This window comes from Podarcis raffonei, chromosome 10 (genome assembly GCF_027172205.1).
Source record: "Podarcis raffonei isolate rPodRaf1 chromosome 10, rPodRaf1.pri, whole genome shotgun sequence".
Classification (NCBI taxonomy): domain Eukaryota; kingdom Metazoa; phylum Chordata; class Lepidosauria; order Squamata; family Lacertidae; genus Podarcis; species Podarcis raffonei.
This window is the reverse complement of record NC_070611.1, coordinates 9,960,931-9,979,418: the sequence shown is the minus strand read 5'-3', so window position 1 is coordinate 9,979,418 and position 18,488 is coordinate 9,960,931. Positions and strand designations below refer to the sequence as shown.

Sequence of the window (18,488 nt, the reverse complement as noted above, 5' to 3'; positions counted from 1 at the left end):
AGCAGGTATATATCATATTGCATATATTATATTTAGACGAATGTGTTGTTTGCACATGCTTTAGGGTCTGCTTTACATCTACCTCTCAGGTGCAAATCTATTCTCTTCAGTTAATGGCACTAAATCTTAGCCAATATCGTATATTTATGGGAAGTAGGAACTGAAAAAGTAGAGTTTGGCATGGAATCACTTGGGGTATTTAGGATATTAGTAGACAAAATGAATTTCATTTAGTTTTGATTTTATATAGTCTGTCAACTGTGGTTTCCAGAAGTTCTGGCATATTGCAGTTTGATAGATTTCACTGAGAAATGTATTGAATGTGAAAGCTGTGAATATTACTTCTCCTTCAGTGCAGGACATTGAATATTGTTCTTATGCATGATTCTGTTAAATTCTATTTTCTTTGGCACATCTTTCTTATCTGTCTTACAGCTTCATGTTCATTTAACTTAATATTTAATCTTTGCTCAGTTATGAGTAGGAACTTGAGTAGTGGTAGCTATATGATGAGCAATTAAACCAGAGAGTCAGGATGTTCCGTTAGGACCATCTTGAATGAGTCAGGATGTGCTATTAAATCTAGAATGTGGATAAGACACACCTGGAAAATGCCTTTTATTAGGTTTAAGAATAGATTAGTCTAAAATTATGTTCTGTTAGTGGGTATGTAGATGTGGGTTGCAATTCTTTGCAGGCATAAAAAAAACCCAGGGACCTGTTATCTGTTTTTAATGGTTGGCTTGATTCCTTAGGTGTAGGTACTGCAACTGGAAGAACTGCAGAGGCACAGGAGTTCTTTCTTTGGATCACAGCTGTAAACTGCTGGAAAAACCGAAAAATGCACAATAGACAGCACATTTGTAAGGAGGCTAGTTTTTAAATTTTAAAAAATAAATACTCTGTAAAGAGAAAAGGAGTGCTAATGGAAGATGTCTATACATACGACAATGTATGTATAATGGAAGATGTCTTTAAATACTACAATGGTAGTTTTCTTTTAAATGGCCATCAAATTGGTGGGGCCAGGTTTTCTTGAACATCCATTTTTTCATGAGGTTGGAAAGGTGGTAATCAGCTAAAACATGTCATTTCCACATCTCTTGTGCCACCCCCAGCTACGATTGGGACATATGGCACAAATGGAGAAGGATAAGTGGCCATCCCAGATTTTGGCTTACTGTCAAAGCTTTTGCCAGTATGTTGTTGTACTTGGCCGCTGGAGCGCTTGGTGGAAGCAGCAAGACCTCTTGCTGCTTCTGAGAACCTCCAAAGCCTAGTGTGATTGCAAGGATGAGTCCCTTCCCCTTATAAAGAGGAAGCCTCCTAAGAGTCTTGTGAATTAAGATCTTTAGACGTTGGCAATAGTGCATCTTGGCAGGTTTACCTAGTAAGTTACACTTGCAGAAGTCACAATTCTTGACCAAAAACTCTTAGTTTTAATGTATGCTGATGACCTAGTACTTGTATCTAGAACCCAGGTGGGCCTGAGACGGCTGCTTGCAAAATTAAGTTCATATTGCATGAGGAATGCTTTATCTGTGTCTCTTGTGATTTATCCACCTGATAGTTCAAAGACGGGAAAATAAAATGTCTTATGAATTCCCTTTATTTTCCTTCTGACCATCATCATGTATTTCACTGTATTTGCCAGGAGATTTTTCTTTTTTGCTGGAAGCATTTTGACTAGATTTCTACATTTGACAGGGTAGTTCTATGGCTTAAAACAATTAAGAAATGTCCATAATCTCATACCTTTTCCCTTTATCGCTTTTAATTTAACAGATATCACTTTGTTTTAATTGTTGGATATAGCGGGATATGTGGTTATATGGACTAGAAACTAAGTTCATTATATTATTTTCATAATATTCTTGTTACTGTTTGCAGAGATCATCATTTGTATTAAGATAAATCTCTCCAGCATTAGATGGGTGATGGGAGATCATTTTTGGTTATGATCTCTTAACCAGCTTGTTCATGAAAGGTAATTGGAAACCTCTCCACAAATTTTGTTTCATCTCTGGCTAAAATGGAGCTACAGTGGTGCCTCGCAAGACGAAATTAATCCGTTCCGCGAGTCTCTTCGTCTTGCGGTTTTTTCGTCTTGCGAAGCACGGCTATTAGCGGCTTAGCGGCTATTAACGGCTTAGCGGCTTTAAGAAAAAGGAAACAAACTCGCAAGAACTCGCAAGACGAAGCAAGCCCATAGGGAAATTCGTCTTGCGGAACGACTCAAAAAACGGAAAACTCTTTCGTCTTGCGCGTTTTTCGTCTTGCGAGGCATTCGTCTTGCGAGGTACCACTGTAGTCACAGCAGTGGTGGACTTTGGGCTTTAAAATTTCAGCAGCATTCTGTGCGAAGCCAAAATTCAGTGCCTCCCCCCTTCACCTCTTGACTTCCCTTGTTCCATTTTTGTTGTGGTGCCCCCTTGAGGCGCCTCTTGGCTCAGCACCCTATGCGGTTGAACCTGTCACGTTCCCCTAAATCTGCCTCTGGTCACAGCTAGTCATCTTTGAAGGGCACTCGCCCATTGAGTGAGGGTCTTGTATTTGGTCAGTGTAGGCCATGGGTAGGCAAACTAAAGCCCGGGGGCCGGATCTGGCCCAATCGCCTTCTAAATCTGGCCTGCAGATGGTTGGGGAATCAGCATGTTTTTACATGAGTAGAATGTTTCCTTTTATTTAAAATGCATCTCTGGGTTATTTGTGGGCCATAGGAATTCGTTACTATTTTTTCAAAATATAGTCTGGCCCCCCACAAGGTCTGAGGGACAGTGGACCGGCTCCCTGCTGAAAAGGTTTGCTGACCCCTGGTGTAGCCATTGCATTGAACTATGGTAGTGTAGTGGACGCTCGGGTTGCGAACGTGATCCGTGCGGGAAGCATGTTCGCAACCCGCAGCACCGCGTCTGCGCACGTGCGGGTTGTGATTCGGTGCTTCTGTGCATGTGCAAAGCGCGATTTAGTGCTTCTGCGCTTGCGCAAGCGCCAAAACCCACAAGTAACCCGTTCCAGTACTTCTGGGTTCGGCGCAGTGCGCAACTAGGAATCGCACAACCCGAAGCGTCTGTAACCCGACTGTAAATAGGTATGTCACTACAGTGGTATCTTGGTTTAACGGTTAAGAATGATTTGGGTTACAAACTCCACAAAACCAGAAATAGTGTCTTGGTTTGAAAACTTTACCTTGGTCTAAGAATGGAATCCGAACGGTGGAAGGTCACCAGCGGCAGGAGGCCTCGTTAGGAAAAGCGCACCTTGGTTTAAGAACGGTTTTGGTTTAAGAACGGACTTCCGGAACGGATTAAGTTCGTAAATAATAATAATAATAATAATAATAATAATAATAATAATAATAAATTTTATTTATATCCCGCCCTCCCCAGCCGAAGCCGGGCTCAGGGCGGCTAACAACAATCAAATAATCAAACAATCAAATAAACCAACATTCTAAAAATATTTCATTATAAAAATTAATTAAAATCAAGTTAATGGCAACCATTAAGCAAAACTCTGTGCAGGTTGCCAGAGGAGGGAGTCAGGCTGCGCCCTGACCAAAGGCCTGGTGGAACAACTCTGTCTTGCAGGCCCTGCGGAAAGATGTCAAGTCCCGCAGGGCCCTAGTCTCTTGTGACAGAGCGTTCCACCAGATTGGAGCCGCAGCCGAGAAGGCCCTGGCTCTAGTTGAGGCCAGCCTAACCTCTCTGAGGCCTGGGACCTTCAGGATGTTTTTATTTGCAGACCGTAGGTTTCGTTGTGGGGCATACCATAAACCGAGGTACCACTGTGTTGTTGTTGTTGTTTAGTCGTTTAGTCGTGTCCGACTCTTCGTGACCCCATGGACCAGAGCACGCCAGGCACTTCTGTCTTCTACTACCTCCCGTAGTTTGGTCAGACTCATGTTTGTAGCTTCGAAGACACTATCCAACCATCTTGTCCTCTGTCGTCCCCTTCTCCTTGTACCCTCCATCTTTCCCAGCATCAGGGTCTTTTCCAGGGAGTCTTCTCTTCTCATGAGGTGGCCAAAGTATTGGAGCCTCAGCTTCACGATCTGTCCTTCCAGTGAGCACTCAGGGCTGATTTCCTTAAGAATGGAGAGGTTTGATCTTCTTGCAGTCCATGGGACTCTCAAGAGTCTCCTCCAGCACCATAATTCAAAAGCATCAATTCTTCGGCGATCAGCCTTCTTTATGGTCCAGCTCTCACTTCCATACATCACTACTGGGAAAACCATAGCTTTTACTATACGGACCTTTGTTGGCAAGGTGATGTCTCTACTTTTAAGAACGGACTTCCGGAACGGATTAAGTTCGTAAACTGAGGTACCACTGTATATGAACATAAAAATAATCCAAGAGGCAGAGCATGAGAACAGCAGTCATCCCCAGCAACTGGAATTCATGGCAAGCTGCCGCTGTACTGGAAGGCTCCAGGTAGCCATCCTTACTAATAGCCATTGATTTTCCTCTATGGTTTTGTCTAATCCTCTTTTAAAGCGCCCTTTTCGAAGAAATCTAACATAAGGACACCACCACATCTTACAGGGGTAAATTGCATAAAGTATATTCTTGGTGAAGTAGTACCTCATTTTGTCTGACCTAACTCTACTACCAAAACATTTCAGAAGATTACAATGAGTTCTACTGTTATAACAGAGACATTTCTGTCTTTTTACTTCCATAAATTTCCATGCTATTTGTAATTTTTAAAACCTGTGTCATGTCCTACTTTCACTACCTTTTCTAAACTGAAAAGCCCCCCAAACCTTAGTATGTAAGGTGCTCCAGACCCTTGATCATTTTGTTTCCTTTTCTAGCTCTGCAGTATCCTTTTTGAGATAAGTGACCAGAATTATACAATATTCCAAGTATAGCTACACCACAGGTTTGGTTTTTTTTTAAGAGCAATAGGTCACTAGCAGTAATATTTTCAACCCCAATTTCTCCCTAGTGTAGAATTTGCCTTCTTAAAACTGCTCCTGCACATTGAATTGCAGTTTCACCATGATTTCTAGGGTTGCTTGGCATCTGAATTAGTAGCAACTAACTATCTGTGTAGATAAGTAATAAATGAGAAGTTGATTTTTAGAGTCTAGGTTGGCACATAGGCTAGGATAAAAACCCTTTCTGTTGTGATTTTATGCTGCGGACCACCCTGAGATCTACGGTATAAGGTGGTGTACAAATTTTATTATTATTATTATTATTATTAATAATAATAATAATAATAATAATAATAATAATTTCTATACCCATATACAAACACACACATATTAGTGCTTCACCTCTTGACTCTGTAATCATTTTCTGGTTCAAAGTGGAGATTTTGTGGTAGGAGGGCAATTTAGCCAGGAAATTTTATGTTATTGAGTAAATCATTCAATTGTTATGCTCAATTGTTATGCTGGAAAAGCTGGGGGTGGGGGTGGGGAAACCACAAGAATCACATGCATTTCAACAAGTTTCTTCCTCTCGTCAAATTGTCACAGTTCTGTTTTGCTGGTGCTTGACATACTTTATGAATTATACTGATTTTTTCAGTGTAAATGGTAGATGGATTGTATGATGACGAGGTGATGTAAAGTGTTATTGAGCATTGTTCCTGAAAGAATACTCCCCCATGAGTAAATTTGTGACCTCTCATGAAACACATAAACATTTTAGATGCATGCTGTTTTACATATAATAGCCACTAGGCTATTAGTATGCATATATATGTAGAGTAGAGGGTTTAGTCCATGTTCTCTGTACAGTCTTATATTGAATGTTCTGCTATTATTGATCACTGCTGTTCTAGAAAACAGGACTCATGCAACATTGTGCTTGGGCCTTCTAGTAAACAATGTTCTCTGTGCAGAGTGCTTTTGACCTTGTGTTAAGGGCTCTACAGACTCTCCCAACAACCTTAATCTAATTAGTGTGGGTTTTCTAATAATGGTTATGAAACCAATTTGAGTGTTGGGTGGGTGCTTCAGAAATCTAAATAAAAATAAAAATAGAGCTGAAATAGTCTATTACCCTGTGGTTACATGAATAGGATCCTTCACCTTCCATATCAGGAAGCATGGTGGCTGTAGTTTTGCGTGTTAACCACAATCTTAAACCCCTCAAACTTTAGGTGGTTTGGGGACACGGTGGCACAAAACATTTCTGTTTAGTACACGTTAAGCATGGCTATTCATGCTGTATAAAACTGGTGCTGGCTCTAACGGTCTTACCCACGTGTCAATTTTCAGAGCTCAAAAAAGTAAAGATCACTTTCATTACAGTGGTACCTCTGGTTACGTACTTAATTCGTTCTGGAGGTCCGTTCTTAACCTGAAACTGTTCTTAACCTGAAGCACCACTTTAGCTAATGGGGCCTCCCGCCACCGCCGCTGCCACGCGATTTCTGTTCTCATCCTGAAGCAAAGTTCTTAACCCAAGGTACTATTTTTGGGTTAGCGGAGTTTGTAACCTGAAGCGTATGTAACCCGAGGTACCACTGTACAAGTAATGTGCGTTTGGGAATATGGTGCAATTGCAACACACACATTTTATTGGTGCAAATTCAATGATAGGTGCTTGCAACGGCTTTCCCAGAGACAGTGGCAGAAGAGGAGGCTCCAAAATGAGTGGGGAAGCAGCCAGTCGTGTAGGGTGTCATCACTGAGGGGGGGTGACAAAATGGCAAAAATATGTTTTGTTTTTTTAAAAAATGGGCTCATGATACTATTTTGGGGGGAAAATAACTTCCGCACCCACCACCCACCCCTTCCTACGCCACTGGTAGCTAAGTGAGGCAGGGGGCACTGGGTGCCACACCGTGGGGCCTGCAGCGTGCCTGAGCCACACGTCTCTCCTGAGGGGCAGGAGGCGGGCGGGCTGCCTGCAAGCTCCGCGCTGCTTTTTTGAGCAACGCGGGGCTTGCGTCTGCCCACCGCCTCAGCCCCCCTACAGCTGAGGGGGAGGCTGCAGAGATGCTCCAAGATGCTCCCTGCCTTGGCTCGCCCACCCCCGGCTGCAGGACGCGTGGGCCGCACTGGGCACGCAAGCGGCTATCTACGCCACTGGAAGCAGCTAAGGAAGAAGAAAGTGGAAAGAGCCTGACAGAGAGGGCTGCAGGGAAAGAAAAAGCTGGAATGAATATGGAATGGAGCCTCAGCTTCTCTCCCTGTCTGTCTGTCTGTCTGTCTGCCTTCCTCCTTCTTTCCTCCTCCTCCTTTCCTCCTCCTTTCCACAGCAGAGAAAACCTTCCTCTTTCTGGCTGCACCACTTCCCGCTCGTCTCACAACATAGGGAGGTCCTCTGCGTGGGGCTTCCCCTGCTTTTAGCAGGCAGTTTTGGGCTAGGCATGGTTTTGCGTATGCGCACTGCCTCTGGAACGTGGCCCTCATATGAGTTGCCATCGCACTGCATATCATTTGGTTTCTTCTAGGAATGAAAGTATTTTGATAGAAACCTAGAGTTTCTCCACTGAAAAACGTCACACCAGTCCTTCAAGTCAACACAAAGCTTGCAAAACATTCTGTGAATGTTTCTTTTTTGAGAAGTACTGATCACATGTGATGGCTGCTTTCAAGCGTGATAAGAAAATCTTCATATTTGAAGCTTTTGTACCAAATGGTCATATTTGGTGGACCCTTGTATTGGCTACTGTCATACTAAAATAATATAGAGCCACAAACCAGCGTGGGGACACACTGTTTGTGTTTGCCTTATCCTGTCTCCTGGTCACATACTAGTGTGACCCATATAGACCACCCAGTAACTGGTGGATAACGGAGAAATGGAGAGCTCATCCTACTCAAGTGTGACATGGGGACGTTATGGAGATCTTTTTTTTTTAAAAATATATTTTATTAATTTTCCATACACTTATGCCACATTAACATTTTGCATTAAACTTTTCGGTTTTTTGACTTCCATCGGCTTCTCTGCCAATCATTCAAATTCTGATTTTTTTAAATACACATTTCCAAATTTCAATATTGCCTTTATACCGTCCCCCCTCTCATATTTTGCTTTTTTACAATGTTTCTTATTCTGTTACAGAGCTTCTTTAAATGCCACTAACGTTATTCCGTGATCACTTATACATTCCCAGTATTCCACTAATTTTCTCCAGTCCTCGATGAATTTTTGATCTCGTTGATATCTAATCTTCCCAGTCAGTTTATCAAGTTCCGCATAGTCCATCAGCTTCATTCTCCATTCCTCCAACGTTGGTATTTGTTCTTGTTTCCATTTCTGGGCCAGTAGTATTCTTGCCGCTGTCACTGCATATTGGAAAATTTTATGATCCTTTCTATTTATTTCATCACCAACAATTTATTTCATCTTTGGAGATCTTGGGCAACAACCTCAACTGTCCACAGGTGGCCTTTAGGCAACAGCGTACGCTAACATACATGTAAAGGATATAGATTTATCCTTTAATTTGACCCAGTTTGCAAATAGTGAACCACAATCTCCAACTTCCCATCACAATGTGTTGAAGTATAGATGGCAGAACTCATGTCTATACATCTTTCCATTTTCCCCTGGAGTATATGAGGAAAAATAAATGAAATTTAAAAGTAACTCTTAAAATGGGATTCACTGACTAACCCATGTTACTGCATGTGTCTGTCTGTGACAAATGTGTACTTTGTTTTACTTTAGGCAACCAAATAAAATGTATCGGTGGCAATAATTTTCTCTTGTTAACTGATGAGTAAAAGTAATTAAAACCATCCATCAGATCTTGTGTTCAGTTTCAATCTATGAGCTTGTCCATCCATATTTATTACTAGTATTCTCACACTTTGTTCCTGGAATGGCAGTAACAGCACATTTATACTGAGTGCTCTGTGTCTACTGCCTCGTTTACTTTGTTTTAATATAAAGTCAATTGTCTTCAATATACATTCTGTACAAGAAACATCATCCATGTCCATAAGGCTTTTAAGGAAAATAGATGACACTACATTTGCCGGGTGCTAGAGTCAAAACAGACGGATTTGAGGAATTAAGCAGTAATTAATCTAGTTTTGACAAATGTAACCAAGGGAAGCTGAATCTGGGACTGCTGCTGGATCTCTCTCTGCAGTTATTCACATGGTTGCATACAGGAGGAAAACATCTGTTTAGAACTGCTCTAGTTCTAATTCTGGGTTTTTAGAAGAGCAGCAGAGTAGGTCTCTGATCGTCCCTGATAATTCTCCCATCAGATTTAGTGAGCATCTTAACCTTGTTGCTGTGCGAAACACTTGGGCTTCAAGGATCATGATGTCAAAAACATAGCCATAACTTGAATCTCTTTGCCTTTTGGAAATACGTTCAAATGCTGTACATTAATGGTCTTCTTTAAATCAGAATCTTGACAAATGCAATTGTTGCCTGAGTAAAGTGAAATCGCTGACAGTTTGTGTGGCCATCTTGTTTGCTTTACCTGTTTATAAAGTTGGTGGTTTCCCCTTTCTTCAACATGCTTTTATCGGCTGTTGACAAAGCAAGATAATCAATACGGCTTCTCTGGACTGTGTGGATTCATAGGTTGGTCTATGTTCTGAACTTCAGGTGCTTCCAGAAAAATGATGGACCAAAACCATGGAGGGCAGTCAAAAGCTGTCCTTTTATGGATCCCAGGCTTTGGATTGGATATAGATGGAAGCGTACACCTTGTGATCAGATAACACTGCCCCTACAAAGATTGCCTCAAACCGCTTGGTTTATTTGGGGCACCAAGCCTCCATGTTGCTGTGTCAATTTGCTTCCTCTTCTGTTTCACTTTAACCCAATTTGGCAATAGGCAATAGGTGGATGGATTCAGGCATTAGCGAAGGAAAAAGGGAGGGTGTCATCACAGTTCCCCTTCTGATACCTTATACTCTACTTTCAGTTGCTGGTTTCAACCATACACTTCCTAGATTGCAAGTCCTTTGAGGCAGGGACCTGCTTGCTCATTCTTTGTAAAGTACCATGTACATGGCTAGAACTATGCACACTTGGGCAAATGAACTTTTGTGCTACAATTGACCCAGTCTTGGAACAATACAACGTATAAGCTGTCATGTATGAGTTGTCACAACTGGCACTGTTACTGGCTCCACACAGTACTACTTTTTCTATATCATGCATTATTATTATTATTTATACCTCTGTCGTGCCTCTCTTTCTCACTTTTTTCTTACCTAAAAAGCCCAGACACTGTAACTTTTATCTATAGGGAACTTAAAATATATAAATTTATTGCTTTTCATGTAAATGCAAGAACAACACATAACTGCAGTTTCATATGCAGCACACAGCACATGAACAATACATTTATTTGTGCATTTTCAAGAGCTGTAAACGACACAGACCATAGGGTGAATTCATGGCTGAGATTCTCTCTTATCTGTTGATATAAGCCAGCTATGAAATAGTGATGGTAAGCACCAGATGATCAGATCTTGTCTTTAGGATATTGTAGAAGGGAGGCAAGTCCACTGGCAGCTTCTCAGCGGCAGCACATTGATTATTTGCTCAGGAGCTTTTTTGCCAATAGCTCAGCCAGCAGGAACATCAGATTTTCCTCTTAAGCCTCTGAGTCTAGAGATGGGCAGGTATATAAGGTGGCAGATATCATCTTCAGGCAAGTTTATTGATTTCTAGACACCATTCACATGTATAAAAACAAACTGTGCTAGGGACTCCAACAGGTGTTAGGAAAACATACCTTGAATCTCTGTTTGCTCATCCTTTATTGAGTACGTTTTCCGCCTTCCCCTTATGAAGATGCTCATACTCTGTGAAGTCATTTTGAGGAAAGAGGTTTCTCCTCTCTTCTGCTTTCCCTGCATCGGGAATTTTTTTATGTCTAATGTTTTGCAATTGTTTATGTGCTGTAAGCCACCCAGACCCAGCCAGATGGGTGGGGAATAAATAATAAAATTATTATTTATTATCCTAGAAAGTTAGTATTTCTTTTTTTCTGGAGGAGTTGTAGTACCTGGGCTGTCCAGCTGTCACTGGATTCTCTCTCTAGCATGGTCAGCCACCTGGAGGGAGTGAGTTAAATATTCATCAATATTCATTTTAATTTATTTATTTAAACAATGTATAGGTTGCTTAACTGCAATTCAGAGGGGCCCCACCTCTCCTTTGTGGTGCAAAAAGATAGTGGCAGGTCCTTCCCAACCCCATTCATGTGATCAAACATTTGGGAAGGAAGGAATAGCACTGGGCAATGTCTGGTTTTCAACATAACGATATATCACCAGCTAAACATCGCGATATACCGATATATCTCAATGTCTGGAATAAGGATGGAGCTATTTAGAGGCATTGGCCGGCTTCATGGTTTCCCCCAAAGTGTGGTTTTTGCATAGCGCGCACACACATACAATGATTTGTGAAGTATTGCCAGGTCAGAAATTATGAAACAAATATCACGGTATGGACTTAAAGCCGGTTTGGGGCAATATATCTCCCAGCCCTAACAGACATTATGATTCACAGTATATCGCCAGGTCAAAAATTATGAAACTGATACAACAATATGAACGTCAAACCCATTTTGGATGATACATCAATATATCACCTAGCCCTAGTAGGGAATGTATATGCCCTCTTTGAATAACATGCACATTTGGCCACTTCTGGCTTGAATTGTGCTTTCATAGCCAGTTCAGATACATGGATACCAGTGTGAGTGCTCCAGAAAACCCCCCCATCACAGATAAAGAATTTTTCTTTGATTTTCCTCTTCCTGTTTCAAAAGGAAATGGTTACACTATTCCACATTCAGGAGCCAAAGTTAGATTTATAGAACAGCTAGCGGCCTTTATCTATTGTTGCACAGGAATGATAAGGAGAAAAAAAAGGTGAACTTTTATAATCAATGGTTAAAATCTCTGTAGTTTTCAAAGGCCATCTTAATTCAAAGTGGCAACAACTGAAAACCTGTTCCTTGATCTCAGGAACTATCATGCAAGATTTTGTTATGGAATGTCCAAATACTTGGTGAACAACCAACTTTCCAAAATATATAATAGGTAATATATAATAGGTAATTGTCTACTTAAAATGACAACCCAAAACATTATAATTTGTATAGGTAATGTTCTTTGTAAATTATCTCCCCCAATAACATTTCACATGAATCTAGCCAAGGAGATGAAATCTTTTCTGAAGAAGAAAAGGCTGCACAGATGGAAGATGAGTACTAGTGGGTATTACCATTGCAGCCTTCACAATATTTTATTTTATTACAAATCTGTTGTGTGGGGTGGTGGTGGAGGAGTAACTGGGTTAGAGATAGAAAAGAATGGTGCAACTGTTTAAAGCGCATCCAGTTTTCTCTTTAAATTCTCCCCTCACAATTTTCTTTTCCTCTATTTCCCCCCAGAGTTTTAAGTTTATCTTCACACTATTTTGAAATGGCGCTTAGCAGGACACGGCAGATTCATTAAACTCAGCGTGACTAATAAAAGACTGCGTATCTGGAAACATACGGAAAAATAGAGACGGATCAGCCTCTGTCAGTAGAGATTGGGCAGAAGCAATGGCAGGAATAGCGGCCCAGATTGAATTCTTATTTTTATTTTTATTTTGCTTTTATTTAATAAATTTTTTATTGATTTTCCAACATAAATTATAACACATTACAACTTACAATACAAAGACAAACAAACATATAAACATGTATAATTTCATAACCTTTTTTTCTTAAACCCAATTTCAACGACTTCCCCATGCCTCCCTTTTCTGCATCCCTGTTTTAAACTTTTTCCAGCAACCCCTGATCTCAATTACTTATAATTCACTTTCTTTAACCTTTTTCTCTTACCCAATCATTTGTCGCTGCAAATCTGCTTTGCCTTACCCATGACATTTTAACACTCAATAATTTTACAGCAGTTCTTAAGGTAAAGTTTAAATTTCTTCCAATCTTCTTCCACCGTCTCTTTTCCTTGGTCACGGATTCTGCCCGTCATCTCAGCCAGTCCCATATAGTCAGTCACCTTCGTCTGCCACTCTTCCAGCGTGGGTAGTTCTTGTGTCTTCCAATACTTTGCTAGAAGAACTCTTGCTGCTGTTGTAGCGTACATAAAAAACGTCCTATCTTTCCTTGACACCAATTGGCCTACCATGCCCAGGAGAAAAGCCTCTGGTTTCTTATGAAAGGTACACTTAAGAACCTTCTTAATTTCATTATAGATCATCTCCCAGAAGACCTTAATCCTTGGGCACGTCCACCAAAGGTGATAGAAAGTACCTTCCGTTTCATTACATTTCCAGCATTTGTTGTTGGGCAAATGATAAATTTTTGCAAGCTTGACTGGGGTCATGTACCACCTATAAATCATTTTCATAATATTCTCTCTTAAGGCATTACATGCCGTGAACTTTATACTGGTGGTCCATAACTGCTCCCAGTCAGCAAACATAATGTCATGACCAATGTCTTGTGCCCATTTAATCATAGCTGATTTAACCGTTTCATCCTGTGTATTCCATTTCAACAGCAAGTTATACATTCTTGACAAATTCTTAGTATTGGGTTCTAACAATTCTGTTTCTAATTTTGATCTTTCCACCTGGAAGCCAATTTTCCTGTCCTGTTTGAATACTTCATTTATCTGGTAATAGTGAAGCCAATCTCTTACTTAAGACTTCAGTTTCTCATAACTCTGTAATTTCACTTTCCCCCCCTCTTGTTCTATAATTTCCCAATATTTTGGCCATTTGGATTCCATATTAAGTTTTTTCACTTCCTTTGCTTCCATTGGTGACAACCACCTGGGGGTTTTATTTTCCAGCAAGTCTTTATACCGAATCCAGACATTATATAGTGCCGGCTCAGATTGAATTCTTGCTGGTAGAACTTTGAACTGAATTTTGCAACACGTACGCTAGGAACATAAGAAGAGTCTGCTGCTACAAGTCAGTGGACCATCTAGTCTAGCATCCTGAACTCACAGTGGCCGACCAAATGCCTGTGGGAAGCCCATAAGCAAGATGTGAGCATAATAATAATAATAATAATAATAATAATAATAATAATAATTTATTATTTATACCCCACCCACTCTGGGCGGCTTCCAACACAATATTAAAATACAGTAATGCATCAAACATTAAAAGCTTCCCTAAAGAGGGCTGCCTTCAGATGTCTTCTAAAAGTTTGGTGGTGGTTGTTCTCTTTGACATCTGGTGGGAGGGCGTTCCACAGGGCGGGTGCCACTACTGAAAAGGACCTCTGCCTGGTTTCCTGTAACTTGGCTTCTCGCAGTGAAGGAACCGCCAGAAGGCCCTTGGCGCTGGACCTCAGTGTCCGGGTAGAACGATGGGGGTGGAGACGCTCCTTCAGATATACTGGACTGAGGCCGTTTAGGGCTTTAAAGGTCAGCACCAACACTTTGAATTGTGCTCGGAAACGTGCAACAGTACTCTGTCCATTTGTGACTGGTTTTTGTGACTGCCTCTTGAGAGTGGAGGTAAAGGTAAAGGGACCCCTGACCGTTAGGTCCAGTCGTGGCCGACTCTGGGGTTGCCGGCGTACAGTTCCGGGTCATGTGGCCTGCATGACTAAGCCACTTCTGGCGAACCAGAGCAGCGTACGGAAACACCTTTTACCTTCCCACCGGAGCGGTACCTATTTATCTACTTGCACTTTGACGTGCTTTTGAGCTGCTAGGTTGGCAGGAGCAGGGACTGAGCAACGCGAGCTCACCCCATCGCGGGGATTCAAACCGCCGACCTTCTGATCGGCAAGCCCAAGGCTCAGTGGTTTAACCCGCAGCGCCACTCGTGTCCCTTGACATTGGAGGTAGAACATGTCTAATCCTCTTTTAAAGACATCCAAGATAGTGGCCATCACTGCCACCCATGGGAGCAAGCTTCATCGTTCAACTGTGTACTGTGTGAATCAGGGTGCATTGATTTAAATCAAATCGATTTAAATCACTAATCAGTAAGACTTGATTTAAATCATTTTTTTTAACAGAAAGACTAATTATTGCTGGTGTAATCTTAATATTTACAACCAGATGAAGGTTTCATTTTTGGAATAATAAATTTTCAGAGTAGTTTTTGCAGTTATATCAAAATTTTCTGATTTGGTTATACTATTAGAAATACATAGACAGATAATTATGAAATTATTGCGAGGTTTAATAAGTTAACTGTTTATATTTAGACAACTTTTCTGCTGTACTTTATTGGAAGGAGGAAAGTAATCATTTGTAACAATTGAAACAATTTATTTAACTAAATCAATAACGTTATAGCATATGTATCCATGTTTGTTAACTGATGTGGTTAAACAATTAAAAAAAAACTTAGGCTGAGTTTTAGTACATATGAAAAACTTAAAACAAATCTTTATTTCCTGATGAATAGCCTTTGGACTATAATGTAACTTAAATAGAAAACTATATTTAGAAAGGTTTTTTCCTTCAAAAGCATTTTATTTAAAAATCTGATTTAAATTTTTAAAATCCGATTTAATTTTTTTAAAAAATCTGATTTTTTGTTAGTTTTTTTTTTTAAAATCATTGATTTTTATTCACCCTGGTGTGAATAGGTTTTTTTCTTTTTGTCTGTTTTAAGGCTTCCAACATTCAGCTTCATTGAATGTCCTCAAGTGCTAATATCTTTTTTTAAAAGAATTTTTTAGTTTTCAATTACAATCCAATAATAGCCTCATTATAACAGTACCAATTTATAATACAATTAGTAATATCAATTGTTCAAATACTGAATTATATAATTTAGATAAATCCCACCCCGCATGATAGAATTGATGATTTTATCTTTTGCTTCATTTCTGTTTTCCAAAATCTTATTAATTTCCATTACATTCTGGTCATAATAATAATCCCTTATACAACAACTGCAGTATTAATAACTTCTACACATTAAATGATGTATAAGCTACCAGTGAGGAACTCAAACTATATCCTTGTTCTTCCTGGGTGTGGCAATTATTCTGTCCGTGGTGTTTCTTCCTGTCCTTGTAAGATGTTATGTCTTTCTTCCACCCAGTTGTTGCTGTTATCCATCATGCCTTGGGCGGAGCGGATATCCCATTGTTGTTCTGGAAATATCTCCATCGCCCCCTCCCATGCTTCATTGTTTTGCCACTTTAACAACAGCTGCAAATGTCACTCTGTCTCAATAAATAACCTGTTTTCATCATTTTCCCTCAAGACATTCCTGCTAATGTCTTGAGAGAAAACAGAAAAAAATTCCTCCACTTTCTCCATGCCATTCATATTATTTAAAACTTCTATTATGTCACCTCTTGCTCGCCTTTTTTTCTAAACTAAAAAGGCCTAAATGCTGCAATTGTTCCTGATAGGGGAGCCATCCTATCTCTTTGATCATTTTGCTTTTGCTTTTCTGAATTTTTCCCAATTCCAGTGGATATTGTATCCATTATGTGTTCCATTTTGTGGATTTATTTCATTTTTTGCAGTCATCTTTCATATTCTAGAGTTTAACGAGGTACGTGTGGCTTTTCCTTAAAAAAAATCTCCCAAACAAACAAAAAACCGTTCAGGCAGATTGGGCTGTGAGACAGTGACTGCCCAACATTATCCAGTGAGATTTATGCCTGAGCATGTTGAACCCTTGTTTTCCCCTTCAAAGTCTACTGTATCCTGTATTTATTTTTATTTGAGCCCCTCTAATACTCTGGAATGCAAACATTGAGTATGCTGACTTCATGATATTTCTTCCTAGCATGAGCAAACTTAACTCATAAATGTTTGCTTCACATTGAAGGTTTTCAATAAATAAGTTTTTGAGTCTGCTTTATCTCCTGGAAAAACCTATCCTTTAAAAATCTCTTACCATTTTACTCCGCAAATCTTGGGGAGGCAATAGTCAGCATCATACAGCCATTTCCCTTCCCCGGGGAAATGGAGTTGCGGACAGGTCATGAGCCCGCCCCGTGCATGGAGTGGGGCTGCCCCACGCATCATAGGGAGTCCCTGGCCGCGTTCATTCCTTGGGCCGACCAATCCAGTCGGCCGGGGGGCATTGTTTATACCATTTAAGCTGCTCGCGGCGGGAACTCGCCCTTTTTGGTTCCCGCTGGCACAGTTCTCCCACCCTCCCTATAGTTAGGCTTTTAATCCTTTGACCTTGCTATGGACCTCAGTTGGTCGCCTGTTGAAGGGGCCTGATAGGATTTTTTTCCACTTGGCAAATTGACACCAGCCACTTGGTTTTTTTGCCTATCTCGTAGCAAATGGTCACAACTTTGTAAGGTTTGGCAGTTAGGCCCATGGGGGTCGTTTAACCAGCCCATGGACCCCTGCCGCCCGCTTGGTCGGCTCCCATGCGCCGCGCTAAACAGGAGCGGAGCAGAGTGGGGACCGCCTTCCGCGACGCTGGCTGGCTTCCCATTGGCTGCAGGAAGCTCCTGCAGCCAATGGGAAGCTGTGCACGCCTCCTCCGTGCCGGAAGGAGTGCCGGAAATGGCATTTGCGCATGCACGCGTGTGCACTCCAGTCCACTGGAGGACCAGTGAACTGGCCCAAGCCACAAAAACTTTTGCCGCCCCCTGTGTTAAATGAATCCGTGGCCGAGGCCCCGTCCGAAGCCTAGGCAGGGGCTAGGGCCATGGCACGACCCCTATCGGTGACCCCGGGGGAGATCCTAGATGATGTGCATCACAGGGCTCCCCCTACTGGTGGTTAACCCTTCAGAGACTTCCTGCAGGCAGACAGGAGTCAGATATAGTCAGTTTGGTTCCAGTACCTAAGCCAGTACCACTCACATTCTGTAACCAATAAAGTTGTGGCCGTTTTTAGCCCATTAACATAAAATACTGTCTAGTATGTTTATTCCAACAATGGGGCAGGGGCAGGGCCTTGCCACGCAACTTGCCATACCCAGACAATATGGCGAATTATATTGCTCTAGTAATTAATCAAAACTTTGCCTGCTAGTCATTCACTCAGGAGAATATGGGGGGAATCCTGTTTTAATATATGACCACAGCAAAGAGACTTCCGTGGAAATAAAGATCAATGATTTATTGTTTATTAGTATTGGAGGTAAATTTGTTATGTCTGGAAGACTACTGTTGAGCTTTATTGATAATAGGTGATTTGACCTTCATTATTTAAAGAACTGGAAAAGTTTGTTTTTCTTGCCAAAAATGGGAACATAATTCATGTTTCTGAATTGGATTGTGCCAGATAAAGGAGTCTCCAACCTTCTGAGCAGTTCTGTTTGTCCTACTTTTTTTTTTTTTTACTTTTCTTGAAATGAAATCAAGCTGAATGGGAAAATGCCCAGAGTTGGAGAAGTAGGGGAATCTTTCTTTTTGATGGATGGGTCTCACTCTTAATCACAGATAATTATGTTTTCAGTGTACTCCATTTTAGGAGGAGGGATGTTGAATTAAATAAATTTGAACGGCCTGTGTCCCTCCCATCATTATTTGTCCTAACAAAAATAAAATTTGTAATGTGTTTTTTTAAAAAAAACAAACAGGAGTGTACTTCTAGAGAAGGGTGGAAACAG

At 40.9% G+C, this 18,488-nt stretch overlaps 1 protein-coding gene across 5 annotated transcripts in view; it reads left to right on the top strand.

Annotated features, from left to right (window-relative positions):
• COG5 (component of oligomeric golgi complex 5) overlaps positions 1 to 18,488 on the top strand; it is a 178,509-nt gene that overhangs the window by 41,574 nt on the left and 118,447 nt on the right. The gene's annotated exons all lie outside the window — the stretch shown is intronic.